The following is a 16,311-nucleotide window of genomic DNA, read 5'->3' as shown; positions in this document are numbered from 1 at the left end:
AGCAAGCAACATGCCATGCTACCTCAAGGTAATGGGGTTCTATCCTGGCCGCTTTTGCCAGATATAGGTCTTGGAACCTTACCCTTGAGATTTGGCCTACTCTGTTTCACTGCACTGAGATACTCTTCCACAAGGTCAGGGCCCTCTCTCAAGGCATAAGAGGCACACAGGAAAACTAAATTAGAAGTCTCCTCACTATATACAAGAGTCAATAGAAGCCACAGAAACAAATTATTGGGTACAGACTGGTTCTAGGGCTAAGCAAAGTACCCCACATATCCACCAGAAACACTTTAGATGGCACATGTATGGAGGACCCTCAGCTGTCAACTTGACTGGGGGCTCAAGACTGATGCACAGAGAATATAAGACTGAACTTCCAGAAAGCAACCTCCTCATGATTGAGACTTTCTATACTGCCAGACAAAATGGACTCTACCTCTTTAATTCCATAAAGTCTCAACAGAGCTTTCAAACTCTCCATCTCTGCAAAGCTCCAGATAAAGGAGCACTTTAATAATGGAAATTGAACCCTTTGTGACAGGCCTGGTGTGACCTCTCACTGACGCGAGTTCACCCACACATATGCACTGCTCTTGGCACCTTCAACATATATACTTTCTAGACAAATGTCCCAGGAAGCCTATCACAGACAAAGATACCCACCTCATGAAAAGACAAAATTCGCTCCTCTACAATGCCAGGATTTCTGGACAGATGCACCTACCTGTGCTGAGGCCTGGGTGCATAAAGAGCTTATGGTTCAAACCATCAGCCTTCAAGAACTAGTAGATACAAGATACTCTGCCACCATGGTGTCTGAACCACTATGGTAACGATTCTTCTGCAGGGTAAACACTTTTAACATACAAACCCACACATGTACCACCTTAAACTGTAGTGAACCATAGCCAATTTACCAACTGCCAAAAGAGGTACCTGCTTTACCCATAATTCCACTGGTTGGATTCAAACCTGCTTCCACTTAGGGCAGTCAGCAATGGGAGAAAAGAATGTTACCTAAGATTTAACCAGGAATTTTATGGGACTTTGAGCAAGATAGATAGGAAGGAATGGCCTCCAAGAGTGGTGACCTCCTTATAAGACAGTCTTGTAGCCAGTGTGTTTGGTCAAGGAGGCACTGGTAGTGAAAGCAGTCCACATGGCAGCTCTCCTGTCTCACATCTACCTTCCTTGTTGACCGAGCTTCCTACTAAAGAAGGACTTGGCCTTCACCTTCTTTTTTCTGCTCACTCATTGGCTCACATGACAAAGATGCCCACTTGCATTTCACCCCTTAATGCCTGCAATTCACACTCGAGTTTATTCCCCACACCATAGATTTTGCTGGAGACCTGGTTTAGAGGCTGAACACCTGACTAGGAGTTATAGCACACTGAGCTGTAATGAAATCCTCAATGACAGGAGACAATAAAGGAAACAAAAAGAAAGTTGAAATTCAGGAAAGACACAAGGAAGCAACTGAACACTAAGCAGAGAGCAGACTGGGGATGTCAGTAGTAAAGGAGGGAGTGGAAAAGGATCATAGGAAAGAAGGAAGGGATGTACTGACGATGGATTGAGGGAGAAAGAAGGGAATGAAGAAATGAAAGAAGGACTGACTGAGAAATAGCTAAACTCTTGGTGATATTTCTGGAAACCTCCAAACTCATGTACAGAGTCCAGGATCCCAAGGGCAGTGTCTATTCCAGAAATTGAGGGGTAAGTACAGGTGAAGTTCAAAAAATATACAAGAAGAAGGGGAACATGAACTCACCGGTGCTCAACCTGTCTCTAATCCTGGATGCTTTGTACACACATCTGCACTATGGCTGCTGACTCCAGGGTAGAGAGCCCCTCCCCACCCTGACAAACATGGCTGTCACAGAAAATCCAAGCCTGTATTTCCTGTGTAGCTATGATTGTTGCTCTGCAATACAGCAAGCCTCTGGCAATGGTGTTAGCTGGAGTGGGCTAAATGAAACCCTTGTTACTTTACTCTTTGGAACAGATTCCTCGATAAATTCTTCATTCAATTCTTCCCCTCACTTTTTGAGAGAAAGAACACTGAGGTGTTGGTGGGAACAGTAAAGAAACACCACTTGAGTGCAGTGTTGCACCAACATGATCAAGGTATCAGGATTCCTGGGCATCACCCTCCACCCTTCTCTGATTAAAAACTAATAATAATAAAAGTAAAACAATATGCCATTAGATTCCAAGATGGGTGAGTTCAATCTTAGACTCATTTAGCCAGAGACAGACCTTGAAGCCTTAGAATCTTACTCTATGGATATTGTATGGGAGGTCACAGACCCCACTTCAACATAAGAAAAGGACATGCTCTCAAGGTCTAAGGATCATACAGAAATACTGAATTGGGAACCCTCAATGAGAAGCATGAGTCAGAAGAAGTCACAGTAAGAAAATCTTGGGCAGAAACTGGACATTGGGCTGAGCACAACCCTCTATATCCTGCCAGGAACAAGTTAACTGACCCACACGTCCATGGCACTCAGAGGGAACATTGAAGCTGGGTCTTAGGGTAACCCATAGAGTGCCCAGTCTTTTTGTGGGTGTGCAAACATTATATAGCCATTCCACAAGACAGTTTCTACTTCAAGGTTGCCCAACCCTCTCCTCACACTCACACACCAGACTCCTTATAGGACAGAGGGAGGTGGGCAGTTGGCACAAGGGAGATGTCACCTACACACACATGCCATAGGACCAGCAATGTTAGGGCTCCACCAGATCCTGATTTCTGAACAAGAAAATTTCAAAAGAAGAACCTTTCTTCCATCCCAAGTGCTCCCTGCCTACTAGGCCTTGGGCTGGGACTCTAAATCATTTCTTTTAACTTATCCAGCTGCCATGAAGATCTCACTATTTGTAATCAATCACTCTTTTTTACCCACACATTCATTTTCAACTATTATTTTCCCAATGTTTCCTGTCTGCAATAGGTGCGGAATCATTCTTGTATGTGTACCTTTCTTTATCAGGTACATCCAGCCAGCTACCCATTTCTGCATCTCTCCAGGCAAGCAAAGGAAAGCTCTCTAATGGGATTTACAGAGACCAAGAGGCATCTAGACACATTCCAGAGTTCCTAGTTCTACTAGCTCTACCAAGATGTCAACACCACACCAGACTACCAGCACCCCTGCCTCAGGTAGTCACTTGTGGCAGAACTGGGACAAACTCAGAAACACAACTTTCCTTCATAAGTTCTCCCCGGGGATCTGGACACATGGCTCAGGACTAAATGAGTGTAGGTGTTGGGAAAGGAATTTGTTTTTCTGGCTTGCTACGACTACCAGTAGGCAAACACACACACACACACACACACACACACACACACACACACACACAAACATAATGTAGATTCCATGCCCCATGTATTCATAGAGGCTAGATCTTGCTGGATTATTGTAGAATTAACATTTTCCCTTGAGAAATGATTTTAACTATGCAACCAGAAGCCTTCCTGTCCTGAAGGACTGAGCCTGCATGGGCTGTCCTCCTCCTCATTGAGACTTTCTGTATTGCCTAGAAGAAAAAGACCTCTTTCCTTTCTCACCAAGAAGCCCTGTCAGTGATTTCAAACTCTCCATCTGTGCCGACCTCAAGCTGATCATGCCCTTCTTAGGATGAGGATGGCATTAAGGTTTCATGTGACTTGATGCTTTGACTTCTTATTGGCTACAGGCCATCTACTACCTTCCATGTACTTTCTAGCCAAGGTCCAGGCCAACATGTCACAAGCAGAGATACTCACCACTTGACAGGAATGGATGCCACTTCTCTGTGTTCTCTGCACTCCCTGCCAGATGTTCCCACCTAAACTTCTGCTGAGTGTACTGTCCCTAAAGGGCTTACACTTCAGACCAACAGCCATTCATGCTTTGAACTTCTGTCTGTCTGTCATAACGACTACACAGGCAGTGTACTGTGCCATGACTTCTGCACCCTTAAAGGCTTTGCTTCTAATGCAGTAGACAGGCACACACACACACACACAGAGAGAGAGAAAATTCATAATTACTTCAAGGAGAACCTAAGCCTTGCAGTTCAATAAGGGACAGCCAATCTTGACTTTGGGCTTTTACCCTACATATTCTTGGAGAATCTTTTGCAAGGTGGCCTAAGCAGAGAGAATATTTCCAGAGTGGTGACCTGCCCGTGAGTCTATTTTGCAGCTAGAGGCTTCACACAGGGAGGCACTAGTAGTCAAAGCTGGCCACATGGTACCTTTCCTCTGATGTTTTCCTTCCTTGCTTGACTGTGGTTGTCTCTACTTAGATTCACCCTAAAGAAGGACACCGCCTTCTCTTCCTTGCTGCTATACACCACTTGGCTAAGCCAGTTGCGATGCCCCATCCTCATGCTCTCCCCCGTAGACTTGGGTCATGCTGAAGGCTTGGCTTTAATGATGAACCTTTGCTTTTGATAGGTGCAGCACTCCGCAAGGACATTAAAAGTATAAATGGAACAAAGAGATTCAAAACACAGAGAAGACAGAAAGCAAAGAGAGATAGAAAACGATGCAGAGTCATCACAGTGAGCATGTCAGCCTTCAGAGAGGGAGAGAGGAAGGGAAGGACAGAAGAGGGAAGGAGAGAAGGGAAAAGTAGGACATGGAGAAGTAGGGAAGGAGGGAAGGGAGAAATGGTGTAGAAAGTTGACAGTTGAGCAGGAAGAAAGCAAGGACTGTTTGAAAAATATATGGCCTATTACTCAAATTTCTCAGGACACTCAAGTGCTTTATTTTTTAATTACTCACTAAGATACTTTCATTACAATTCCTCCTTTATTGATGGGTGTAGTGTCCTTTAATCCTAGGATTTTGGAGGCAGCTGGATCTATGACTCTAAGGCTAGCCTAGTCTACAATAGGGAATTCCAGATCATCCAGGATTACATAATAAGACCCCTATCTTCCTGTTTCTTTGGTTTGTTTGTTTTTTGTTTGGTTTTGTTTTAATCAATGTAAAAAGTGAGCAATATTCCCAAGGAGTTACCAGCTGTCAACTCTCATGAGTTAAGACTCACTGTTTTGGTTTCTAAGTCACATAGTAAGTGAGTAAAAATCTGACATTCATTTTGCTAAGTAAGTACTTTGCTTTGGCTCAGACCTATGTGGCTATCGACCTCCCAGAGACTCCTCAGTTTACCACATCCAGAGTCAGTCTCAGTGACTCCAGAGACTGATTAGGGTAACCTTCAAAAACATTACTTTCCTTTATTTTTGAAATTAAAATATAATTAAATTGTTTCCTCCTTCCAATGCCCTCTCTAACAGGTCACATTATTCTCTGTTTCCCAGCACTCAAGTTTATGGCCTCTTTCATTGTTGACCTTAATATATAAACACAACTTTCTTAGTCCATAAAATATTACTCGTACGTGTATTATTTAAGGGCTTGTATTAGAGGCCAGACTCTCTGACTCTAAGAAATGAGGGGTTGTTAAGGTGGGAGCCAAAAAAGGGGGGATCCCAAAGGATCAGGGACCCTGTTGTTCTTACAGCACTTGGGTAGACTCTCTTTTATGATGTTAGGAGGGCATTGCAAATTTCCCACATATCTTCACCCCAAGTGCTGACTCCTGAGCAGAGAACCCCTCCCCACCCTGACACACATGGCTGCCACAGGATCTCAATGCCTCTACTTCCTGTGTAGGTGAATATATTGCTCTGGCGTCTAGCCATACTCAGGGGATGGTACTGGCTGGGACCAACATGGGTCATGTGAACTCCAGATTGCTCTAGGCCTGGCAAGCTAGCCTGAGAGCCCTTCATTTCAGTCTTGGGACCAGAGGCTCCCAGCATCCTTACTCTCACCTTCAGACCTGTTGAGAATCAGCACACTGAGGTGTTGACAGGAATAGGAAAGTCATTTGGCTTGATGGCGGTGTTACATCAAGAATGCCAAGGTAGCCAGGCCTACTCCCCACTCTTCACTGAGTAAAAAAAAAAAAAAAATCTTTCCATTAAACTCCAAGGTGGCAGGACTCAACATTAGCCTCTTGGAGCTCCACAAAGGCATAAGAGTTCTGCAGAAAAACTAAATGGGGAATCCTGTCATTAAATGGAGAATTCAGGAGAAACCACAGAAACAAAATCTAGGCTAGAAATTGCTCCTAGGCCACTCATCTTGCCAGGTGCACTCTAGCTGGCACATGTATTCAGGACCCTCTGTTGGCATCTTGACGTTAAGGATCAAGTGTGACCCATAGAGCATCGGTGATTGAGACTCTAGAGGCCACCTTCATTGTTGAGAAAGTCTGGACTACCCAGAAGAAAAAGGACTCAATCCCTTTTCCTCTAGACAACCCTGCCAGAACTTTCACATTATCCATCTCTACCAATTGGCAGCTGAAGGAGCACTTTTGATGATTGTAATTGAACTCCCTGTGACTAGTCTGCTCCGACTTCTCACTGACCTGAGACCACTCACGACAATGGACTGATTCTGGAATTGTCTGCAAACTTTCCAGCCAAGGGTCCCAGGTACCCTGCCAAAAGCAGACAACCAGATGTCACACCTATATGATCTCAGCTCTCGCCCACCTGTGCTTCAGCTAAGGGCCAGGACTAAGGACTTTAACTTCAGATCAACAGCGCCCTCTATGTTTGAACTTAGATCTGTCTAACATGCTCACTAGAGGTGAGAGTCTTTGCCATCAAGTCTGGACCTTCAATGACCTTTCTTGTCTACAGATGTAGACCCTCAGAATAACCTCTCTTACATGCAAATGCACACACCAGCATACCATCAAGTCCAGAAAAAGCATAGTCATTCTCTACTACTTGCTAAAGTTGAGCCTGAATGTACCCATAATTTCTCTGGTTGATGACAGTCCTGCTTTCCATTTTTGGCAGCCATCACAGACTATGTGTGGGGAGGAGCTTTCTTGATCTTGATCCTGGATATTCTCTGACACTCCTGAGCAAGTTGATCTAGGAAAAAGAAGCCTCCAAGAGGAGTAACCTGCTTTAAGTCCATTTTATAGCTAGTGGGTCTGGTCAATGGGTCACTGGCATTGAAACCAGTCATCATGGCACCTTTTTTGTCTCACAACTACCTTCGTTTTGTCTCAGAACCACCCTTAGGAAGAGCTCTGCTCTCCCCTTTCTCTTCCATAATCAGTTGTCTCACTGACAAGAATGCTCCACTTGAGTCCTATCCTTGCAGTTATTTCCCATACAGTTGGATTGTGTTGGGGTCCTGGCTTTAATGGTGAACTCTAAGCTGATAGGTAAAGGACATTGGACTCTCGGTGTAGAATTCCTGAAGACGGCAAAAGTACAAAGGGAATAAAAAGAAGGTCAAAACACAGAAAAGATTGAAACAAGGAGCAACAGGGAAGAAAGGAGGCAGAGAAGAACAGCTGAGGGAATCAGAATTGGGAGGCAGGAGTGAGGCAAGGAGAGAAGGAAGGAACGGAAGAAGGGAGAGTTGGAGGGAGGTAGGAAGAAAGGAAAGAAGGATTAAAGGTCTGACAGACAGATGACCACTTGGCGGCATTTCTGTGGGTCCCTCAAGTCCATGAACAGATAAGATTCTCAAATATAGATTCTGAATCTAGGAAATAGAAGCCACTACAGTTGAGAGTTCACAGACTGTCAAGAAGCCAGGGACCCTGTTGTAACAATGTGCCTAAAGATAGACTCTGTTCCTTGATGCTAGGAGGATATGAGAGAATCACAAGCAGGTTGTTCACATATCTGCTCCAAGGCCACTGACTCCTGGGCAGAGAGCTCCTCAAACCCTGATAGACATGGCTCCTACCAAATATCTAAGCCTGTAATTTCTGTGTCACTTTCATGATTGCTCTGGGGTACAACAAGCCCAGGGTCTGGCAATGGTGAGGCCCTTACTCATTAGCTAAACTGGGATAATGGGAAACCCCTTTGGTTCTGTCTTTGGATCATAGTCCCCATTTATTCCTTACTCCCTCACCCCTAGACCGGGTGAGAAAAAGCACACTGATGTGTTGGCAGAAGCAAGAAAACAATTTTGCTTGATGGCAGTGTTGCACCAAGAACGTCAAGGGACCCTTTTTTCAGTGTTTCTTCCTCCAGCCTTCTCTGAAGGAAAAGAGGTCAACAACTTCCCACGAGACTCCAAAATGACAGTTAAGTCTTGACATATTCTGATCAGAAATGGGCCTTAAAGTCTTATTATATGAATCCTGGGCATGGGGGGGCGGGGTTGGGTCACAGACCTCACAGGGTGCTTATCCCCAATGTATGAAGATCATTAAGCATAAGAGGTATGGTCTAACCTCAAGTTCTAAGGGCCAGACAGGAAAACTAAACTTGGAACTGCAAAACTGGAAGCAAGCATCAGGAAAAGCCACAGAATCAAACCTTGGGCAGAAACTAGGCCCAGCGATGAGTACAGGCCCTGTCATAGCTTGCCAGGAATAGTGTAAACGGCAAATGTGTGCAGGACCCTCTGATACTGAGGTTTAAGTGTAACCCATACAGTGTACAAGTTTTCTAAGGATGTGCAGACATTGTATATCCATGACACAACAAGGCTTCAATTTCAAGGTTACCTACCCCATATCAGACATAGGAGCAAATGGACAGTTGGCACAAGGAAGATCACCTCCCAGTCACACAGGGCCTAGACTCAGTATTGCATTTGTACGTAGCAGAAGGGAGTTCTCCTTATACAGATGACAAAATAGTACAGTTTCCACTTTGAGAGTCCCAGTTCCTCAGCCACAGATAGAAATCAGGATAGCGAGGAAATCTGCCACCCTTTGATCTTTTTGTCCAGAGACTCAACCTGTGCATTCCAGGACCCTGTCTGTGCAATCAAGTGTTTATGCTGGCCATTTTCCAAGCTCATGTGAGCTTTTGTGTTGAGGCACCTTAGCCTCTGATGGAAGATAAGGTTCTCAGGGACCCTGACCTAGACACTTGAAAATATCAAATACAAAATATTAGTCCATCCAGCTGCTACCAGCCTGTCAGATTCTTGGCTGTGGTTCCAATCATCTCTTTGGGATTGCCCAACCACTGTATGATCTCGCTGTTGGTACACAACTGTTCCCCTTTTCCACATAGCTGCTGGATGTCAGGGCAGTGGTTTGTTTCCTTTCTCCAAAGGTCACAGAGTCTGTTTGGTATCTGGGCCTTTCTATCACCTGCATCCACATCCAGCCAGGTAAAGATGTCTGTAACCCACCATAGATGCAAAGATGCCTGTCTAATGGCATTTACACAGTCTGAAAGGAACTTACAGAACCATGTAATAGAGAATCCAGGCTTCTTGGCTTCTTTCAGCCTGTCAACACCACACCAGTACACCACCACACATTCCTCAGGGTATACCCCCTTTGTGCTGCAATTGGGTCATATTCAAATGGAGCCTACAATTTACCATCTTTTCTCTCAGGGAGCTGGACACATCGCCAAGGACAAAGTGAGTGTAGGTATCAGAAGAAGGAATTTGTTTTTAACTCGACCGTCACCACAAGTGGGCACACACACACACACACACACACACACACACACACACTCATATCAACATTAATGCCATGTCACAGGTGTCCAGGGAAGATAGACATCACTGGATTCTTGGGGAATTACCGCTTTTCCTTGGAAAATAGATTTCACTATCAAACAGGGTGCCTTCACGGCCTGAATGACTGATCCTGTAGAGGCCCCCATCCTCTTTGTTGAGACTCTTTGTGATGCCCGTGGGGTGGTGGGTATGGCTGGTCTCTGTTCTCCAGAAAATCCTGTCAGTGCTTCCACACTCTCCATCTCCTTAAACACCCAGACTAGGGAACCCTTCCCAGGATGGAAATGGTCTTATTCCCCTGTGACTGGCCTAATCCAAATTCTGACTGGCCCCAGGCTACCCATGTCTATGGATCAATCAGTACTGGCACCTTCCGCATACATATTTTCCTGTCAAAGGTCTTGAGAACCATATTGTAAGAACAGACCCCCACTTCCTGACAAGACTGCACGCCACTACTCTGTGATCCCAGCACTTTCTGCAGATATATCCACTTGTGTACTTCTGCTGAGGGCTTACAAAATTCATGCCAATAACCCTTCCAAGTTTGAAATGAATGGATGTGTTACACACCTTCTAGAGGCAGGACGCTCTACAATGGTTTCTGTACCATCTATGGCCTTGCTTCTAACTTAGAGGAAACAAAGAATTACATGTGTGCCCGCAAACACACACACACACACACACACACACACACACACACACACACACAGGCAGAGAGAGAATATATAGAATATACCAGCTAACTGCCAAGTTGAGTTGAACCATAGATTCATCTATTGCCACCTGCCTATGTTGGGCCATGATCTACATATTATTCCACAGACTGATCACAGACCAGCTTCCTAACTTTCTGTTGTAGTCAGGTGGATGTCCATGTCCTTTGTATTTTGTCCTGAAGTGCAGGATGATGTGGGATTCCCTCCACATGCTGTGAATATGTTTCATTACCTCCATTTGCAGCAGGATGCTGGCTTGAATTTCTAGAGGACCATACCAATCTTATGTGGTTCCATGCTGCCTGGAGAGTCACCCACAAAACTCCTAAACCAAGTTCTATCAACTAGAATCTCACTTCCCAGCCTTTTCTACTAGCCGTGGTTGAAACTACACAAGATAGTATACTACTGTTCCATTCAAGATCCAACTGCTTTGTTATCCTCTCTACCAGCATGCACATAGAATCACACAGAGTACTTACCTGGAACCCCAGGATGTAGTGATGATCAGAGACTGTAGTAGAAGCCTTTATCACACTGTTCACCCTGGAAGGAAACAGCAGAATAGCTTTCAGTTCATGTGGGCCTGCCAAAAAGATGGTCAAAATGTGACACTATATTACTCACGTGGCCAGACTATAGAGGAAATTCAGGTTATAACATCAGGTTTCAGGTACAGTATAGCTTTTGAAGAAAGTATGCCATGAAATATAATTCTACTCATCCTTTGGAAACCTCACAGGTATTAAGTCCAGGTTAAATAATTTAATCTTTAAGGGTTATTTTCTTTCTTTCCCTATCTTATTTATTCTTCACCGACCCTCCACCTGATCCCTCCTGTTTCCATCCCCACCCGACTTAGTCTATCCTCAAAAATATTACTCAGGTTTTAAAAAAATATCATGAAAATTGCAGGCAAAAGAATGGAACTAGAAAATAAATCATCCTGAGGGAGGTAACCCTAACCCCAAAAGACAAACATGGTATGTACACACTTATAAGCAGACACTAGTTGTTAAGTAAAGGTTAGCCCATGATCCAAGATAGGTTAAATATCAAGGAAGCCTCAAGGGGTGAAGCATGGATCTCCCTGGGAAAAGGAAATAGAAGAGACACTTTTAAAAGAACATTAAAAAGCAGCTTTCATGAAAGAGTCCATTGAAGACACAATTAGCATAAAATATCTTGAGGTAACTCTAACCAAACAAGTAGAAGACCTGTATGACAAGAACTATAAATCTTTGAAGAAAGAAATTGAAGAAAACACCAGAAAGTGGAAAGATCTCGCATACTCTTGGGTAGGTAGAATTGACATAGTAAAAATGACAATCTTACCAAAAGCAATCTACAGATTCAATGAAAGGCCCATCAAAATCCCTGTAAAACTTCACAGACCTCAAAAGAAAAATACTCAATTTCATTTAGAAAAGCAAAAAAAAAAAAAAAAAAAAAAAACTCCGGATAGTCGAAACAATCATGTACAACATAAGAACTTCTGGAGGCATCACAATCCCTGACTTCAAACTTTATTACAGAGCTACAGTACTGAAAACAGCCTGGTATTGGCATAAAAACAGCCAGGAGGACCAATGGAAACAAATCGAAGACCTGAATATTAATCCACACACCTACAAACACCTGATTTTTAACAAAAAAAAATCACATGGAAAAAGAAAGCTTATTAATCAAATGGTGCTGGCATAACTGGATAACAACATATAGAAAAATGCAAATAGACCCAAATCTATTACCAGGCACAAAACTCAAGTCCAAATGGATCAAAGACCTCAACATAAAGCCAGCCACACTGAACCTCATAGAAGAGAAAGGGGGAAGTATACTTGAACACATTGGTACTGGAGACCACTTCCTAAATATAACCCCAGCAGCACAGACACTGGGAGAAACAATAAATAATTAGGACCTCCTGGAACTGAAAAGCTTCTATAAAGCAAAGGACATGGTCAACAAGACAAAATAGCAGTCTACAGAATGGGAAAAGTTCTTCACTAACCACACATCAGACAGATATATATATATACTCAAGAAATTGGTCATCAAAAGAACAAATAGTCCAATAAAAAATGGAGTACAGACCTAAACAGAGACCTTTCAACAGAGGACTCTAACATGGTTTAAGGAAATGCTCAACATCCTTAGCCATCAGAGAAATACAAATCAAAATAATTCCATCTTATACCTGTAAGAATGGCCAAGATCAAAATCATTGATGACAACTTATGCTACAGAGGTTGTAGGGTAAAGGGAACACTCCTGCATGGCTGGTGGGAGTGCAAACTAGCACAGCCCCTTTGCATATCAGTGTGGTGATTTCTCAGAAAATTCGGAAACAACCTTCCTCAAGAGTCAGAAATACCACTTTGGGGTATATATCCAAAGGATGCTCAATCATGCCACAAGGACATGTGCTTAACTATTTTCATAGCACCATTGACTGTCAAAGCCAGAACCTGGAAACAACCTAAATGCCCCTTGAGTGAAGAATGGATAAGGAAAATGTGGTACATTTACACAATGGAGTACTACACAGCAGAAAAAAATAATGACATCTTGAAATTTGCAGGCAAATGGATGGAGCTAGAAAACATCATACTGAGTGAGGTAATCCAGACCCAGAAAGACAATTATCAGATGTACTCAGTCATAAGTGGGTTTTAGACATAAAGCAAAGAAAACCAGCCTGCAAAACACAATCCCAGAGAACCTAGACAACAATGAGGATCCTAAGAGAATCATATAACATGGATATAATCTACATGGGAAATAGAAAAAGACAAGATCTCCTGAGTAAATTGGGAGCGTGGGGACCATGGGAGAGGGTTGAATGGGAAAGGAGAGGCAGGGAGGGGAGCAGAGAAAAAAATGTATAGCTCAATTAAATCAATAAAAAAAGAAAAAAAAAGAGAGTCCATTGAAAGCTGAAGGACGCTTTCTTCTAGGATTACTTTCTGGAGAATGAACCTTTCATCTTGCCACTTACAGAACTCCTTTTCTTAGACTGACTAGGTGGATCAATGAGTAAAAGTGTTTGCTATACAATCCTGAATACTTAAATTCAAACCCCAAAACCCATGTAATGGTAGACTTTTGCCAACGTTAAAAATGTAGCTTTCACCTTAAAGAAAATAAGAGATAGTTTACTCTGGAGCCAGTATAAATGATCATGGTTTGGTAACACAGTTTTAGGCCACACCAAATTCCATGTAGGTAAATCTAGATACAGCAACCATCAGACAATGTTCTGTGTCCCCTTTACTGCAATCACCAGCCACACTGCAACCTGGTCTTACCTAGGAACTTAGATTCCCCAAGACTGCCACAGTAATGTCTACCCAGGGTCTCCATAGGTCTACCAAACCTCACAAGACTGGAAGAGTCCTTTCTGTATCTTTCTTGAACCAGAATCCCTCCCAAGCAGGCCAGTCTTCCCTAGAAAAGTACAGGGAAGTGTTGGCAGAATCTACAAAGCAATTCTCCTTGATGGTTGTATTGTAACAAGAATACCATGGTAGCCACGCTTTAGGGCCACCTGATGAAGGGGAAAAGCCAATCAGTTGCTACCAGACTCCAAGATGGCATCTCACTATCTAGGTCACTTCTGGTATGACAGACTGAGTCAGTGAATGTGGCCTGTGGTGTCTTCAATTTCGCTGGACTGAGATAGCTCACTACTGGGACATGGTACCCTCTCGATGCACAAAGACCATACAGGAATCCTGAAGGAACTTCATTCTATTTTGGAGAGAGATCTAAAACCTCTGCAACAAAACCATCAACAATGGCTCCCTGGGATAAGCCAAGGCCCTTTCACTGCCCAGAAGAAGCATTCTGACTTGGACAAATACACAGAAACTTTAGAAAACAAGTTCTAGGAAAAATCACTGGTCAATGTCAGACTTGGAGGGTGGCTGAATGATAGCTGCAGAGAACACACTTCCACTTCTAGAACCATCTAGGCTTATTCATCTTCATCATCTGGTTCTTGTCTCCCCCCCCCCCCCGTGGTCATTCTTAATCTTTGAGTAGAAGTCTCCTGAGTTTTCCTTACTGTATCAAGGGGATGAGAAATGCATTTACCTCTTACACTGCACTTCCTTTTTAAGCTATGATCTTATGCTTACATTGTCTCACTTTGTTCTGGGGTGGGTGTCTGAACAAGTTACAAGTTGTCTTTATTTTTAAGAATAAAAAAAAAATTAAAATAAAGTGAGGAAGAACTCCCAAGTGTAGAAAGGACTCCAAAGGAAGAATTCACTGACATTCATTTTTAAAAAGTTTTTGTATTATATTTAATTGTGCATATATGTGTGTGGGTACATGCATATAGGTGTAAGGTGCCTCTGGAAGGCAAAGGAATCAGGCCCCATTGTAGATGGAGTTACAGTTGGTTGTGAGCCACCCAATGCAGGTGCTGGAAAATGAACTCAGGTTCTCTGTAAGAACACTATGTGCTCTGAGCCAGCTCTCCAGCTCTATGATGTTCACTTTAATGATGTATTCAATATGTTTAGATGAAGAAATTCTACATTTTTGGCTGTTTTGATGATTAAGGCTTGACATTATATAACTCTTACTGGTCTTCTTAAAGTTGTAAGTGTTATAAAGTATAGTCAAGTTTGTTTGTGTGTGAGTGTGTAGCAACATGTGTGTGACTATGTGTGTGTAAGCATGTACGAGAACATGTGTGAGTAACTGTGCCTGTGTTTTTGTGTTTACGTATGTGTGGATGCAGGGTCTCTTCATTGGCCTAAAGATCTTTGATTAGTTTAGACTGCCTAGTCAGGAAGCGAAAGGATTTATCTGCCTGTCTTTGTTTCCCTAGCTCTGGAATTGTAAGTGCATGTACCATGCATGCCTGGCTTTTTCAAATGTGAGTTCTAGGTACTGTACTCACCCAGTTCACCAACTGACCTGTGGTTCCATACCTGCTTTATTGGTTTATAATTTAAATTTCCTCTCTCTGTATCATGTCTTGTGGGTTGTTTTTCCCTCAAGGACTGAATTATCGAGTCATTTCTCGAATCTGTGATGTGGTCAATATAAAATTGAATGAAATATCATTGCCCAGATCTGGCTAGATCTGGTTCTTCCCAGGGCCTGAATAACTTCTAACCAGAACATTTTGGTTTTCATCACAAAGAGTTCTGAGCCTTTAGAAATAATGTGCAAACAAAGAAATGTGACTATGACCACTCATGGGGTAAAGGGTCCCCAATATGCAGAGTGGGAAAAAGAAACACCAGCTCCACCACCTGACAATTTTTGGTTAGAGTTCTGGCTATAATTGGCAAAGAAACAAGTTCCAAAATATTTTTTTTTCTTTGGGGCTTTCAAAGTGTTAAGAAATTGAATGTACATCACATGAACAACCTTCTTTCCCTATGGTCTGTATTTGGTCATCTCTTGCTGTCTTCGGATATGCTGTATCTCATTTCTATGGTGTGTTTGGCAAATACTGTGTAATCGAGTTCTCCACTCTTTTCTGCCCTCCTCCTTTTTTTGATGTGGAGTCTCATATATCCCACTCAGTCTAGCCTCAAACTTGCTGTGCAGCCGAGAATGACATTGAGTACCTGATCCTCTTCCTTTGCACCCCAAGTGCTAGAACTATAGGTGTGTGCCACCATGCCTGGCTGACTCTCATATTAGGAACACTATTTAGTCCCTGCTGTATCCATGTTTCATTTTCTTCCCAACAATGTAAACTTTGAATTATTGATGAGACAGGATTTCACTCTGTAGCACTGGCTAGTCTAGAATTCATTATGTAACCCAGGTTCATTTGGAACTTTGGACAATTCTGTTTCAGCCTCAACAAATGTTGATATTATAGGTGTGAACTGCCACGCCTAGCAGGGCCAAGTAAACTTGTTGAAGGAGGAGGTATAGCTTGTATTTTTTTTTCTAACTTTATGAACCACTTGTTCAGTGATTGACATAAAGAAATAGGCACTGATTAATTTTAAACTAATCATTCTAATAGTTTTATTCTTTTCTGAGGAGCTAGGCTGTCAGCTACAGTGTTAG

At 42.9% G+C, this 16,311-nt stretch overlaps 1 protein-coding gene across 1 annotated transcript in view; it reads right to left on the bottom strand.

Annotated features, from left to right (window-relative positions):
* The window catches only part of Slc25a14 (solute carrier family 25 member 14), a 124,011-nt gene that overhangs the window by 101,002 nt on the left and 6,698 nt on the right, over positions 1–16,311 (bottom strand). Inside the window, 1 exon segment of the mRNA XM_050128369.1 lies at positions 10,746–10,809. The gene's annotated coding sequence lies outside the window, so the exon portion shown is untranslated.

The sequence above is a fragment of the Alexandromys fortis genome, unplaced genomic scaffold (assembly GCF_014885135.2).
Source record: "Alexandromys fortis isolate MF-2015 unplaced genomic scaffold, M_Fortis_MF-2015_v1.1 scaffold_288, whole genome shotgun sequence".
NCBI lineage: Eukaryota > Metazoa > Chordata > Mammalia > Rodentia > Cricetidae > Alexandromys > Alexandromys fortis.
Note: the sequence above shows the minus strand (reverse complement) of the source record. Positions and strands in the feature narration are given on the sequence as shown.